Source organism: Lepeophtheirus salmonis, chromosome 13, assembly GCF_016086655.4.
Source record: "Lepeophtheirus salmonis chromosome 13, UVic_Lsal_1.4, whole genome shotgun sequence".
NCBI classification, from domain to species: Eukaryota; Metazoa; Arthropoda; class Copepoda; order Siphonostomatoida; family Caligidae; genus Lepeophtheirus; species Lepeophtheirus salmonis.
In genome coordinates, this window is record NC_052143.2 from 21,430,733 (window position 1) to 21,444,414 (window position 13,682).

General features: G+C 30.4%; 1 protein-coding gene across 1 annotated transcript in view; it reads right to left on the bottom strand.

Annotated features, from left to right (window-relative positions):
• Positions 1–12,118, bottom strand: part of LOC121127746 (uncharacterized) — a 43,411-nt gene extending 31,293 nt beyond the window's left edge. The window contains exon 1 of the mRNA XM_040723227.2: positions 11,921–12,118. The gene's annotated coding sequence lies outside the window, so the exon portion shown is untranslated. The remainder of the gene's footprint in view (positions 1–11,920) is intronic.
• Between the last annotated feature and the right edge of the window lie 1,564 nt (positions 12,119–13,682).

Consider the following 13,682-nt stretch of genomic DNA (forward strand, 5'->3'; position numbering starts at 1 on the left):
ATTTTATTTGGGATCTAGAAAGCCTACGAACCAATTCATGCTACGAGCACTATTTTCTATAAGATTCATTTATGCCTTTGGCCCTCTATCGTTTACTAGTTTTACTTCTGAATAATAATAATAAGAAGGATAGGTGTAATGTGTTCGGGGAGTGAAATGATAGTGGTTAAAAGGACGAGGGGGTATTCGATTGGGATAAAGCGTACGGAGTAGGTGTCCGGCTCCCACTTACCAACAAGGACTTTGATTGTGTAAACAAATAATTCACTAATTTCATCACTCAACCTTTCCTTCAAAAAAAAAAAGAAAAAAAGAAAGGGCTAAATAAATAAATAACCAATTTTTAATTGTTGGGAATAGTTCATATCTTAACAAGAGCTAGTTCAAATTAAACCAAGCGATGTTCAGAGAACTAATATGGAGAAATAAAGCAGAAAAAAGCAAAAGAGAATGACAAATACATTTGTAGATTTAATGAGGCAACACCGTGCCTCAAGCACTGAAATTATATGGTTGTTGGCCAATGACGACTGTGGTACTACTTTTTTTAATAGTAGAAATATGTTCAGAACTTAACAAGACATAGCCCATTCTGTAAAAGAGATTCATGTAAGAAACCCAGTTTGGATGTATTCCCATACAAAAGGAAAATCTTTTATTAACTGAACTGTGTATCATTTTAATGTTTTTAAAAGATATAAAAACCATTTCATTCAACGGATTTCTTTTTTATACTTTATTCGACTTAGAATAATCCTTTGTTCATTCTCTCCCTCCTTCATCAATCAGTGTACAGTACATAAAATATCATGTTGAAATAACAAAATTCCTTGGCACATGATTGGTGACCCATATTATATTCCTCAATAAAAGCTTTAGAGGAGAAAATTCATTCTTACATATTATATATTTCTTCATTTTCTTCCTTCTTAGGTCTCCTTTCTTTACTCTACCCTCGTAAAGAATTTCATTGTCAATATATTCGTTGAATGAGAAGTCCATCCAACAGTAGTCATTTCTATTTGTTCTAAAATATATTTTCACAAAAAAAAAAAAATATTTTAGAACAAATAGAAATTTCTAATGTTGGATGGATTTTTTTGAAGTATCGGATTCGGTCATCGAAATCGGATCAATAATAACGATTTCATCAATACCTGTACTTTCTTAATTACATACATTATAAGCAAAAAAAAAATATATATAATTTTATTATTTCGAATGGTCAGCCAATAAAATGAATTGAGGATCATGGTATAGACTACCTTAGATTTAAGACTAGGGGCTCCTACCCGTAGGTGCCCGGATAAAATTATGTTTTGTCTCATTTTGATTTTAGCATGCAATAAGTGAATAGACCTGCACGACCAAAATTCCAGTCCATCCATTGAAAATGAATATCAATTAAGAATTGCACTGTATATATATGAGCTAAACAGGAGTAAATTGACTTCTCAGAACCGAAAGGAACTTATGAAATGATTTAATTTCAAATGATTTACAATTAATTATAATCATAATTAGAATTGATATATTTAAAAAAATCCACAGCTATTTTGAGAAAATTAAATTCTCGAAAAAAATAATATTTAAAATATTAAATCTTTTGGAAAAAAAATATCAAAAATCAACAGCTGTTTAGAAAAAATAAATTCATTTTGAAAAAAATTTCAAAAATTCAATATAAAATACTACATTTTATGAAAAAAATATTTTAAGTAGTAAGCTTGTCGGTGAAAAATTTCAAATATCTGCAGCTATACACAGAATTTTTTTTTGAAAAAAGAAGAAAAATTAAATTTTTGGAAAAAATAAATGAAATTTCGAATTTAAAATTTTTTTAAACAAAAATTGAAATTTTCTAGTAAGAAGTAAAAATTCCATTTGGGGGGGGGATGAGGAGGGGCGGTATAGCCCTTTCAGCCAACACCCTGTGAAAATTCCCTGAATCGGTATCCATATCAAAATTATTATAAAGATGGTATCGGAATCGGCTGAAATTTTCGTATCGGCACATCCCTAATATTTATAGTTATTTATTCATTAAACTACTGTAATTAGAGAGAGCAGATGGGCTAGTGCATAATTACTGTCATAAATGAATTTTAATTAGGAGTCGAAGGGAATATGGGTTCGAGTAGGTACATAATAATATGTGGGGGATTATATGCCAGACCAAATAAAGGGTTGACCACTTTAATTATTTTCTAGAAATAAACCTCGGATTCCTCATACATTCTTTTTTTAATATTGTTTGGTTTTTTTATTGGTTCTTGTACAAACGTAAAAAAAACATACAAAAGAATATATAAAATCATTCCAAATACCTCAAATGATACCATTATTTTTTTATAGGTGGTGGTTTTATTTGGATGATTGTAAATATTAACCTATGTTTTGGAGGAGATCAGATACAATCATTCTACTCTGAGTCCAACAAGGACTTATAATTATAACTCCACATCAAATCCTCAGTGTTACGTTCCGTCTTTCGTCTGGAATGTTCAATCAGGTTTCGAATATAATCAGCTCAGGAATTAAATAGTGCTACGGATAAGGAAAAGAAAATTCATCAAAAAACTAAATAAGATTTTCATCACTAGTTATATTTCATCGTTTTGTTAACTTCTCCCTCTGAAGTAAGGATTCTCCCCTTTCTTTTGTGGTAATTATTTTTAGATGCATAATAAAATAAATATATATAAACTTATATATTTTTTCTGTACTAATATTATTTTAGATTTAGAAGGTTCTCCTCTTTATAGCAGTAATTCATATTCTCCCCCTCCAAAAAAACCAAAAACTGCTATTAGCAAGTGTCTTACTTAAGTAGTACTGTATTTACTTTTATTAAATGTATGTATGTATTTTTTTTCTTAAAAAAATCCAAAATATCAAGCCCCTTTTCTCCCCCCCCCTCCCAAAATAAAAAATATTTATATAAAATCTTGTGGTCGTTCCTGCAAATACATCATCAGACCCAATAACTAGCCAAAATCAACATCAAAAGTACATATACAAAAATAAAGTATGTTTTTCACTGCATTAATGGTGTGGGATCAAGATGTGTCTATAAATACAAAACCCGTTTAAAAAGGTCTTTGTGCAGGGTAAAAGCTTCTTTTTTAAACTATGTTTAACAATTTGGTAACATAACATAACGCTTAAGGCTTTCAAGGTCAGGGATATCTGCATTAGTGATGGGACGATAAATATGAAGCGGATACTTCTGTTTTGGCTTCGGAAAAAAATATCTAATTCGGGGTTCCAACTCTCATCTATTACTTTCTAAGTTATGAAAAAAATACCAAATTATGGAATTGTTTTCTTTTTACTAGAAAGTTTAATATTTGAAATTTTAATTCAAAAAAATTAATATTTGAAATTTCACTTAATTTTCTATGAATGTCTATAGATTCTTGGAAATAAAAATCCAAAAATTTTTGCCAAAAAATTAACTTTTTCTAAATAGTAGTGGATTTTGGAAATGTTTTTTCCAAAAAAATGAATTTTTTGAGAAAAGTTGTAGATTTTTGAAAAAAATAAATAAATATAGAATTGTATATTTGAATTTTTTGAAATTGTTTTTTATTTTTCTAAACAATTTTTTTTATTTTTCCAAAACAATTCCAGAAACCAATCTTGTGGACGTCCCTGATAGAAATATGCTTTTTTTTTAACTAGCATATATAATATTAAAGAATCGGAATCGGGATTTTTTTGAACTAGTCTCATCCCTAATTTTGGATTAAATCTTGTGTACGCATACAATCAGTTTATGCCAAAGGTGTTAGTGAGTAGTTAGTATTTGTTGTTTTTTTGGTCTTTACATCATCCGAGGACTTTAAATGTCATGGTAGTAGGGTAGAAAGAGATTTTGTAAAGAATTATATTGATATTATATATATATATATATGCGTGTTAAACCAAGCAGAACAAGGTTTATAAAATGAATGAACGACAAAATACGAAGAATAGATAAACAAATTAAAGTAAGTATACATGATTAATCCATAAAATATTTTGGGAAAACAGAGATTTGTAATAAATTAAGGTATTTGAGAAAATAATAAATGGTTCATTTTCTTTTCTATAGGTATATAAGAACAGTTACTTATAATTTATATTTAATCCCTTGGATCGAAATAAGGATTAGAGTTGACTAGTTAGATTTTTAGTAAAGGTATTTGGAATACCAAAATTTATCCCATCCGGTTCCGTCGTAAGTTTAAAGGACGTATCCAAATAGCACGCAAGATTCGTATCATAAAAAATGTTTATTAAATGAAGTCATCATTAATATCAGCCCGTGACGTCGTCATCAATCAACCTTCATGAATCTTTAATTTAAATTTATTAAATTTAGAATAATTCTAAAATAGTACCGTGCATAAAAGATCCCTACAGGGTTACTTTACGAATTCAATTAATCAACTGAGGTACCTCACTATAAAATTAGCGAAAATGATTCCTTAGGGAATGCTAAAGGACTCCAGGCAAAGAGTGGACCGCCAGCGGGGGCGGGGGAGTGAGACTCCTCCCTAGTGAAAAAATAGAAGAATAAGGGCGACTACTTTAGGGACATATTCCTCCCAGTGTTTTAGATTAAATTATTTATTTTTCTCTTGACCGCTCTTTCCCTAGAGTCATTTAGGGAACGCCATACTTTCTTTTTCTATCTCGAAATTGGAGACAACGACATCGAATAGTTGATATCAAACTATTGCAACCTTTTAATAATTTTCAAATAACATCGTAAAGCGAAGAATATATTATTGGAGTAGGAGGGCCGATCTGTGGACTGTGGATGAGATCACATTTCATTAAGTAAAGCACTACGACTTTGTATTCTATTTATTATGAATCACTACAGTATCATTATTGTATGATTGTAATATGTATCATGTAAATGAACTTCTATGCCATCAAATCCATTAGCTCTTTAAACAGAAAATTACTATAAACATGGATATATAGAAATAGACTGCACAAACTCCAATGACTGTCTAATCCTACTCCAGTAATATATTCTTCACTTTTTAAAGTTATTTTTTTATTAATAAAAGGTTGCAATAATTGAATGTCAACTATATTCGATGTAGCTGTCGCCAATTTCGAGATTGAAAGAGAAAGTATGACGTGCAGGAAACTTAACCAATGTACCTGATTCCTTGGAGAGGATAACCCATGATAGGGACAGGACATGGGCAGGGCCAATTTTAAGTTTTATATTAAGGAGCAATACAACTCTATTTTTTAATGATTGCCAAGAAATCCTTACTCATTGAATCAAAACTATTATTAATCATTTTTTCATTCATAAGAGTGAAGCAAAAAAATGAATGATGAAGCATTTTTTTTTTTTTTTTTTTTTTTTTTTTTTGAGGTTGTCCATGATATATCATCATCATCGGCCAGTCTGTCCTTTTTGTGTTTTTCTTTTACTTACCATTAGACATAAAATATTATATTATTTGTGTCAGGAAATATAGTAATGTACACATATCTAAAGGGACCATGTATTACTAAATACATGGTCCTAATAAATGAAGGAAACTGACAGAAATACAAAAATGATATTACATAACATTTTCTTGTGTATATTTATCTCATAATAGTCATCCAAAGGGGGAAAATAACAAATCGGAGTAAGTCTCAATTAAATTTGTCATTTTTTAAACTCTAAGAAATGTTAACCTTATATAATACCTAGTGCTCTATTAAAATATGAACACTTTAAATTTTTAAACTTCAACAAGATTAAATTTATTAATTAACAACTAAACGTCAACAAAATTAATACTATAAATAGCTGTGTGTCTGAGCTCTCTTAATCATTAATGTAACTGCCCTTAGCGACAATGATGGCTTTCAGGCGGTGGCAGAAGGCCTCACACCCGCTGGGGATGAATTCCTCTATCATGGTGTCTAAGTGCTGACCGACAGTGGCTTTGGGGGCCTTGGTATTGGGATGGAGTACACAGCAGGCCTTAACCTCGACATGCACAAAAAAGATGTAGTGTGTGTGTGGGGGGAGGCATCAGGGGTGTAAGGGGTTGGTCAAAAAGAGCTTAAAACAACCAAAAAACTCATTCAAAAGAGTCTTGCAAGAGACAAGATGAGTGTATTTCATTGCTCGTGTCAAAAGTGGTCTCTCCATCCTCACAAGGCTCTTTCCATTCACTTTTCTGATAGCTCTACGGACAGTCTGATGTGAAACTCCGAGATCTCTTCCATGGCCCCACATGAACTTGAGGAGAATGGCCTGGGATGTTTTCTTTAACTCCTCCGAGTCCAGTTTGACCTTTTTGATAGATTAATTCTTCCTTCCAACGTTTCGGACATGCTGACGGCGTAGACGGTGGTCCTGGAGACGCTTAACTGTTTGGAGTGCGCGAAAGGTAATTCGTCGATAAGGTTCAAGTGTCCTTTTCTCGTCCTGTACTTCTTGTTTTGTAACTAATTGTTTATTCTTTAATATATCGAAATATGAATTAGTATCACACCACAAATCATTGGGGAAAAAGAGTTAATCTCTTCAAACTTTCGTTTAACAGACTTTTGGCTTATTCATACAAATATGTTTAAGCTTCGTATTTTTAGTGTCATTTTATAGCACTTTGGTAACTGTATCATGAATTATAAAGGATTCTCAATATTAAAATATCCAATACCCTTTCTACAATGTAAGAAATTTTGTAATAAAAATACTAAGTTATTGGTGTATTTAATCTACGAAAGGAATGACATTTTGTGAAGACGATATTAACTAAAGGGTATTGTAGATATAAGCAGTGAATGACATATTATATATGTATGTCCCACCGGTATGTAAAGATAAATGAAGCAGAAAATAAACGGAGTCACCCTGTCAATTTGAAGAATATTTGGGAGGAGAGTAGCTACCAGGTCATGAAGTTTTATTAGTCAGCTGCAAGCAGGGGGCAAGGGGAGAAATGAATAAATAGGAGGGAAAGAATATTGCTCATGACGTTTCATTATACAAGCTTCAATCAGCTGTGACAAGGAAGGAAGGAGAAAAGAAACTAAAGAAAGACATTACCTAGAATCACTCCGATGTCTATCCCCAATTATACTCCAAGTCCAAACTCTGCAACAAATCCTCAGGATTACGCTCCGTTATTTATGAACACACACGAGTGTTCCATCAGATTTGGAATATAATTGAATCTATTTAGGGGAAAGATTTTCACTTCTGAGGAATTAAATAGTAATGACAACTGCTTTGGAAAATAAAAATCTTGTTCAGACTAACAAGAAGAAAAAACTGCTCCCACTTTCTAGGACATTTTTTATACATATCTAGATATTTGCAAAAACAATAAGAAAAAAGGGCAACAACAGGCAAATGAAACGGTGTTACCTCACTATAATTTAAAAAATTCAATGTGTTATGTTGTCAAGTGTTGATTGTTATACTTATTTTCCTTTATCAGTGTTCTGACTATTGATTGGTGGCATTGTCTCTCTCAACCTTTCCTCAATAATGGGAAAGAAAGTGGCTCTAAATTACATATTTTCAACTATAGAATACCTCTTCCATATTTTATCTACATATATCAAGGATTTAACAGCTGAATGGAATACATAATTAGAATTGAGCTGTTTATGAAACTAAGAAGAGGAGTTTAACTGATCAACAGCTTATCAAAAAATAATTGATAATACATTTTCATTTTAGTACGAGGATATTGTAATTTACTTTAATCATCATCCTTGGATTCATAAAAAAGTCAAGTCATTTGATTTACTCTAAAAACAAAATGGACTACTTTTTTGATTCAACATTGGCTTGAATTGCACCAATAGAAGGACGAAGCTCTACTTTATGTAGAGCATAACAAAAAGAAATCAATATAATATGTAGAAAAATGTTTTTTGTGGTTATTTTTTTGTAGTAGGGGCTACTGGTGTGGTGGTAGAGTCAGTACAAATAACCAACGTTGACTCTCCTTTTCATTACATTAATTAATTATTAATTAACTCAATATTGACTAAATTTTCCAATAGTTAGGCTAATCCCATATATTTTTTGTATTGTTAATATAAACAATAATCTACCCCATGACTCCATTTACTATTTTAATTCTAATGCTCGTAATAAAGAATCAAACTGTCACTAGAAAGAGTTGAATAACCTCCTTGAGAAAAAAGAAGTTCAAACAAAATTAATACAAAATTATCATTTGTTTGAATCCTAAGAAGTATTTCCCTCAGAAATATTACTATTATAATATTTTGGCCACATGTTCAATTAATTAGGTAGGTTCTGCTAGTTGTATATGTACCTGTCATCATCAGACTAAAAATTTGAAAGAAATAACAATAGTAATTAAGGGGGTAGCTGTGTATGATTACACCTTATTTGGAATAATTGGCTCACTCATACAAATTTTGATTGTTTTAATTACGTATGTAAATACATATATGAGTGTCAAAATATTTCTTTAGTGAATGTATTTTCTAGTTATAATTAATTTTTTTATTCACTAAGAAATTCGTCGTCAATTTACGAACATAAATTTGGAAGAACTTAATATATTTTTAATATTGTAAGTTCTTCCAGAAAATCTCCTTTTCAAATAAAGAGGTTTTGTGAACACAAATGTTATTTGTTTATAGAAAGAATTTGCACGAGGGGGAAAAACACTTAACATAATTAGTCAGTAAAATATTGTCATTTTTATTATATTTCACAACCTTTCATCCAAAGAGAATCAGAGAAAAGGCCCAAAATCAGTTGGACATAATTTGACAATTATGTCCAACTATGAAATTATTATTCTACTATATTGTTGGAAATTGTTGACAATTTAACAATAGATAATTAAAATCTGACCAATCAACATTCAGAACCCTGATAAAGAGATAAGAAGCAGAAAATCGACAGCTGACTACAAATACAGATAAAAGTTTTGTGTTAGTGAGGTAATGATAACTTTCTCGAATAAACCATTTGAATTTGTGTTCCTGCTATAAAAATTAGTTCCCTAAAATGAGGACAATTTTTGCCCTGTATGTGAAAGCCCACTTTTTCTTAAGCATTCTAAATTGAGGGATTGAATTTGAGGATACGAATGTTGTCATTAGGTGAGGTAAGAAGAGTCATTCCGCATTTTCAAACATATTATCATTTTTACAAATTATAGAGTTCATATATTTAAAGGCATCTTTCAGTCATGGTAACGTGGTTTTAGACAGAACAAAGATATTTACATATGTATTATGTCTACTAAATTATGTAATATAACAAAACTGTGCCAAGTTGGTCAGACAATTGATTTATGTCTTGTTGGTTTGGCATAATTAAAGTAATGGACTTGTATTGATGTAGAAGTGAAAGTTTCAATGTTTGAATAGAACACGCAACTACACGTAAAATTATGGCTTTATCATTACTACAATGTAACAGTCTTCAATAACAACAAATAAATAATCCAAACCTATTGAATCATTAAGATATCAATAAAAAAGTCAGCAACACATCAAAAAGAATGTAGATATTCAAAATAGATTTTAGGCATACAAATTTACCATTTCAATTCCTATTTAATAATACACACTTAGTCAAAAATATATTATTTTATATATTTCTTCAATTTTGTACCAGTCTTATAAATAACAGCACGACATCTGGCGGGATCTTTATAATACTTGTGGGACAAAATGCTCTGATTCATATATTATAAAGGATAATTATGAATGTATAAATATTAATACCCTTAGGTAGAGTCATATTAGGAAGACTTACCTACTAACCAAATACGTAACACAATCTCGAACAATTTCCTCATTGTTATACATTCATCTGTTTATTAAAACCTTCAAGCAAAACTTTAAATGAATAGAAGAGACACATCCCAAGAGTCCTTCATCCCGATTGTTTCTTTCGTGTATAAATTTATATGCATATATGGAAATCAAATTACAATAAAAATACGTATAAAAGTGGGTCGAGTCGATCTCCTTATTTCATTTTTAAATAATAGCTTGAGTGGGATGGATTCAAAAATCCTTGATGAAGGTAAAGTTTTTAATATGGTAATAATGAAAGGGAGTAGGTTCGTTATGCCCAAGAAAATAAATAATAGAGTCGTCTGAAAAGTTTCCGACCTCAACGTGAAGATGGTAGCCCTCATAATAAAACAGATATCAAGCATCAGTTGACAATTACTCACCAAAGTTTCAGCCAATTTGAACGCGTGGTTGTTATTTAACAGTCACTTGAGTGAGTTGATGTGACTGTTTTAGTGAAAATGTATAAAATTGAGTATCAAACTGTGATTAAATATGTGTTTTTGAAGGTGAAACCTGTGAATATATTCAAACAATCGTAAACATATAAAGACTTATTCTGTTAAAATTTGACGCGTCGTAAGTGAATCTACCTCTAGTTAAAAAATTAAGAAAAATGTCATGAATCTTTGTTAAGTCGGAAACTTTTCAGACATCTCTCGTCGTATGTCTATAATAAACTGAAAGAATTAGGTTGGTACATGGTAAAATAAATAAATTGTTTACTAATAACTGTACTGTGTAAAACAAATGTTTGTCATGTGAACATCTTTCCATGAAAAATAAACTCTATTAATAACAATTTATATTCTTGGATTATATTTATATAATAGTGAAGTGAATTTTTATATTCATTCGTATATATAATTAAAAAATAACACCAAGTGACGTTACACATCTTACATGAATCACAGATACATTTATGAAGTAGGTATTCTTGAACATTCCAAAAACATACTCATTATGCACTTATTCAGGACATTGCAGGGGAACCCACAGGGGATGGGTTGAATGGGCTATAGCTCCCCCCCCCCATTAATGATTTTTTTTATTTTTACTAGAAAATTTAATATTTGAGTTTTTTTATTCAAAAAAATTAATTTCTTGTAAATAGCAATAGATTTTTTCAAAAATTTGTTATTTGAATTTTTTCCAAAAAATTTAATTGTTTGGATTATTTTCCAAAAAATTCCAAGACCAAGGCCCATGTGAATTTAATCCTGGGGACACCCCTGCATTGATAAAGGTTATGTATATGTAGGTAATGAATTCTGCGTTTTGAATATAAAATAAGACACACCATTATGTGCCATCGTATCTAGAGCAATTGTTTAATGCAAAAAAGATAATTGGATCATAGCTTGTAATGAAGGAAATATAATTTTGTATAAATACATATTTGTTTCATTTCCTACAAATGTAATTGATTATATCAAACGACAGTAGATCCATATCACAGTTATATCATTTTCTAATTTTATAACAGTAATTTGTCATTAATTAAATGAGACACTTTGCTCATTTTAAAAAGTGATTCTTATTATATATTGAATAAAATGAAATCCGTAGATGGAATTTCAATCTCCTTACTAAACTGTATCTTTTAACCAATGCGGAAAAACTAGTTTTGGGTCAGTCCTTATTTATTCCATCTCTTCCATTATTAGGATCGGTCTATGAGTCCTTCGGACTGTCAGTACTAGAACTGATAAAAAAATAAATAAAGTTGAGTGACGACATCAAGAAACAAACTTTATAAGTTGCAGGACTCATATGCAGGACTGAACTGGAGCAGATCGAGACTGAGCTAGACGGGAATTCGAGTTTTATTTAAGGTCCTAAATAAAGACCCGCACAACACTAGGAAGAACTGGCATACATTTTATTGGTTCAAGAATCTATGTGTCTCAATGAGAAACAGCTTCCAAACACTACAATAAATGGAATGAATAAGCTGAATTTGTATGTGTTAGGCTTATTGCCTGACGTATATCTTATATCGTGACGTATGAATTTAATACTTACTAAACACATAATGTTATAGCCACAAATTACTACAATTTCGTTGGTTTGACAAATGAGATATTTAGAGATAAGTTCTTACCTTTTCAAATTTGATGAAGCAATGAGTAGCACTCAAATACTTGTTCTCAACAGTATACTTATTATTCAATCACTTTAACTTGATTCACAGCTTCACTGGCCAATGAATTTCACTTTAATTACTATTTCTAATTGTAATAGTTGTTATAGAGAGTTTGAATGTGCTCACCTATTTGGTTGCTACCTTAAGAAAGACTACCCCTCAGAAAAACTATCCATTTATTTCATCCCCATCATTGTACAGGTCTGTTGAAGCGCCTATCCTTCTTACTACTCTGCCGAGCCCGCGTTTATTTCGAGTACGATTTTTTACCTGCATCAGCATTTCCAAACAGGCTATGCTATTTTAGTAGTATTTATTGTATTATTTATATGTGACCAACCATTCAAGAATGGAATATGTGCTACTTATATTACCTACAATACATACGTATGTATGTGGTCAATGTACAAGTATGGATAATGGATATCCTTAAAATAAAAAGTTCGCCATGTTTCTACGTATGTATTTCAAATTGAGCGGTTTATGAAATTCTTGATTAAAAACAGGGGGTGTTTTATGTACTAGCATGTTCAATGTACATGTGAAAACCTATGACTATCGCCTTTATTAACAGTCGAACTCTATAACAATGATTTCCAATTTTTAAATGATTTTATATTAATCAGCAGTTCTTAACCTTGGTTTGATCGACCCCTAGAGATTCATTGAATCACTCTCAGGAGTTTTGTAGAGCTCTAGACATGAATTCCTCTCATATCTTACTCCTGCTTTGTCCAAAAGAGAGATTCCCGCCCTGTCGTGATCATATTTTATACTTCACTGGAGAAAGGTTCAGTGACTATTCACACATAAAGAAGTGATGGAATTCAATACTTTGAATAGAATCAAAAACCCAAGGTTTGTATTTCTATTAACCTTGCAAGAACCATAGTTCTAGATAATGACATTATACATTGATTACCATATAATTTTTTAAATGTTATAAAATATATGTACATAAATACATATACCCGAGAAGAAAATTGACCTTATTAGATAATATGGTCATAATGTTTGTACAGTAACTGTCCATAAATGACCAATAAAACAAATATTGACGTAAATCATTTTTGGATATCTCTTAATGTTTTCAAAGGAGATTACACTATACTGCCTGTAACTCACATTATTATAAATTTTCTACAAATATTCATTTTCATTCAAGTCCGAACTACGATAATAAACATTGTATATGGTGCGGCAACATGACCTCTTTTTTTTATAATGCGTGTTAAACAATATAATTAGTGATGAAAATCCTGTGTACAACAAGCATGTTTAAAAAAACCCTCAAAAATCAACATGGTAACAGGGGCGCCCGTAGAAGGAGGGTTGGAGGGGCTGTAGCCATCCTAAACTATGGAAATTTTTATTTTTACTAAAAAAATTTAACATTTAAAATTTTTTGAGAATAGCTATGGACTTTTGAAATTTTTCTCCCAAAATTTAATATAAGAAATTTTTTCGAAAACATATCCGTTTTTGTTAACAGCTCTGGAGTTTTGATTGTTTTTCCAAAAAAATTAATTTTTTGTGAATAACTATGGATTTTTAAAAAAATTATTTCCAAAAAATTATTATTAAAATTTTTTTTTCAGAAAATATAACTTTTCAATTTTTTTTCAATTTTTTTTCAGAAAAATTTAATTTTTCAAATTCTAAAAAAATATTATTTTTGAATTTTCTTTTAAAAAATTCCAAAAAACAAAGTCCACCCTCC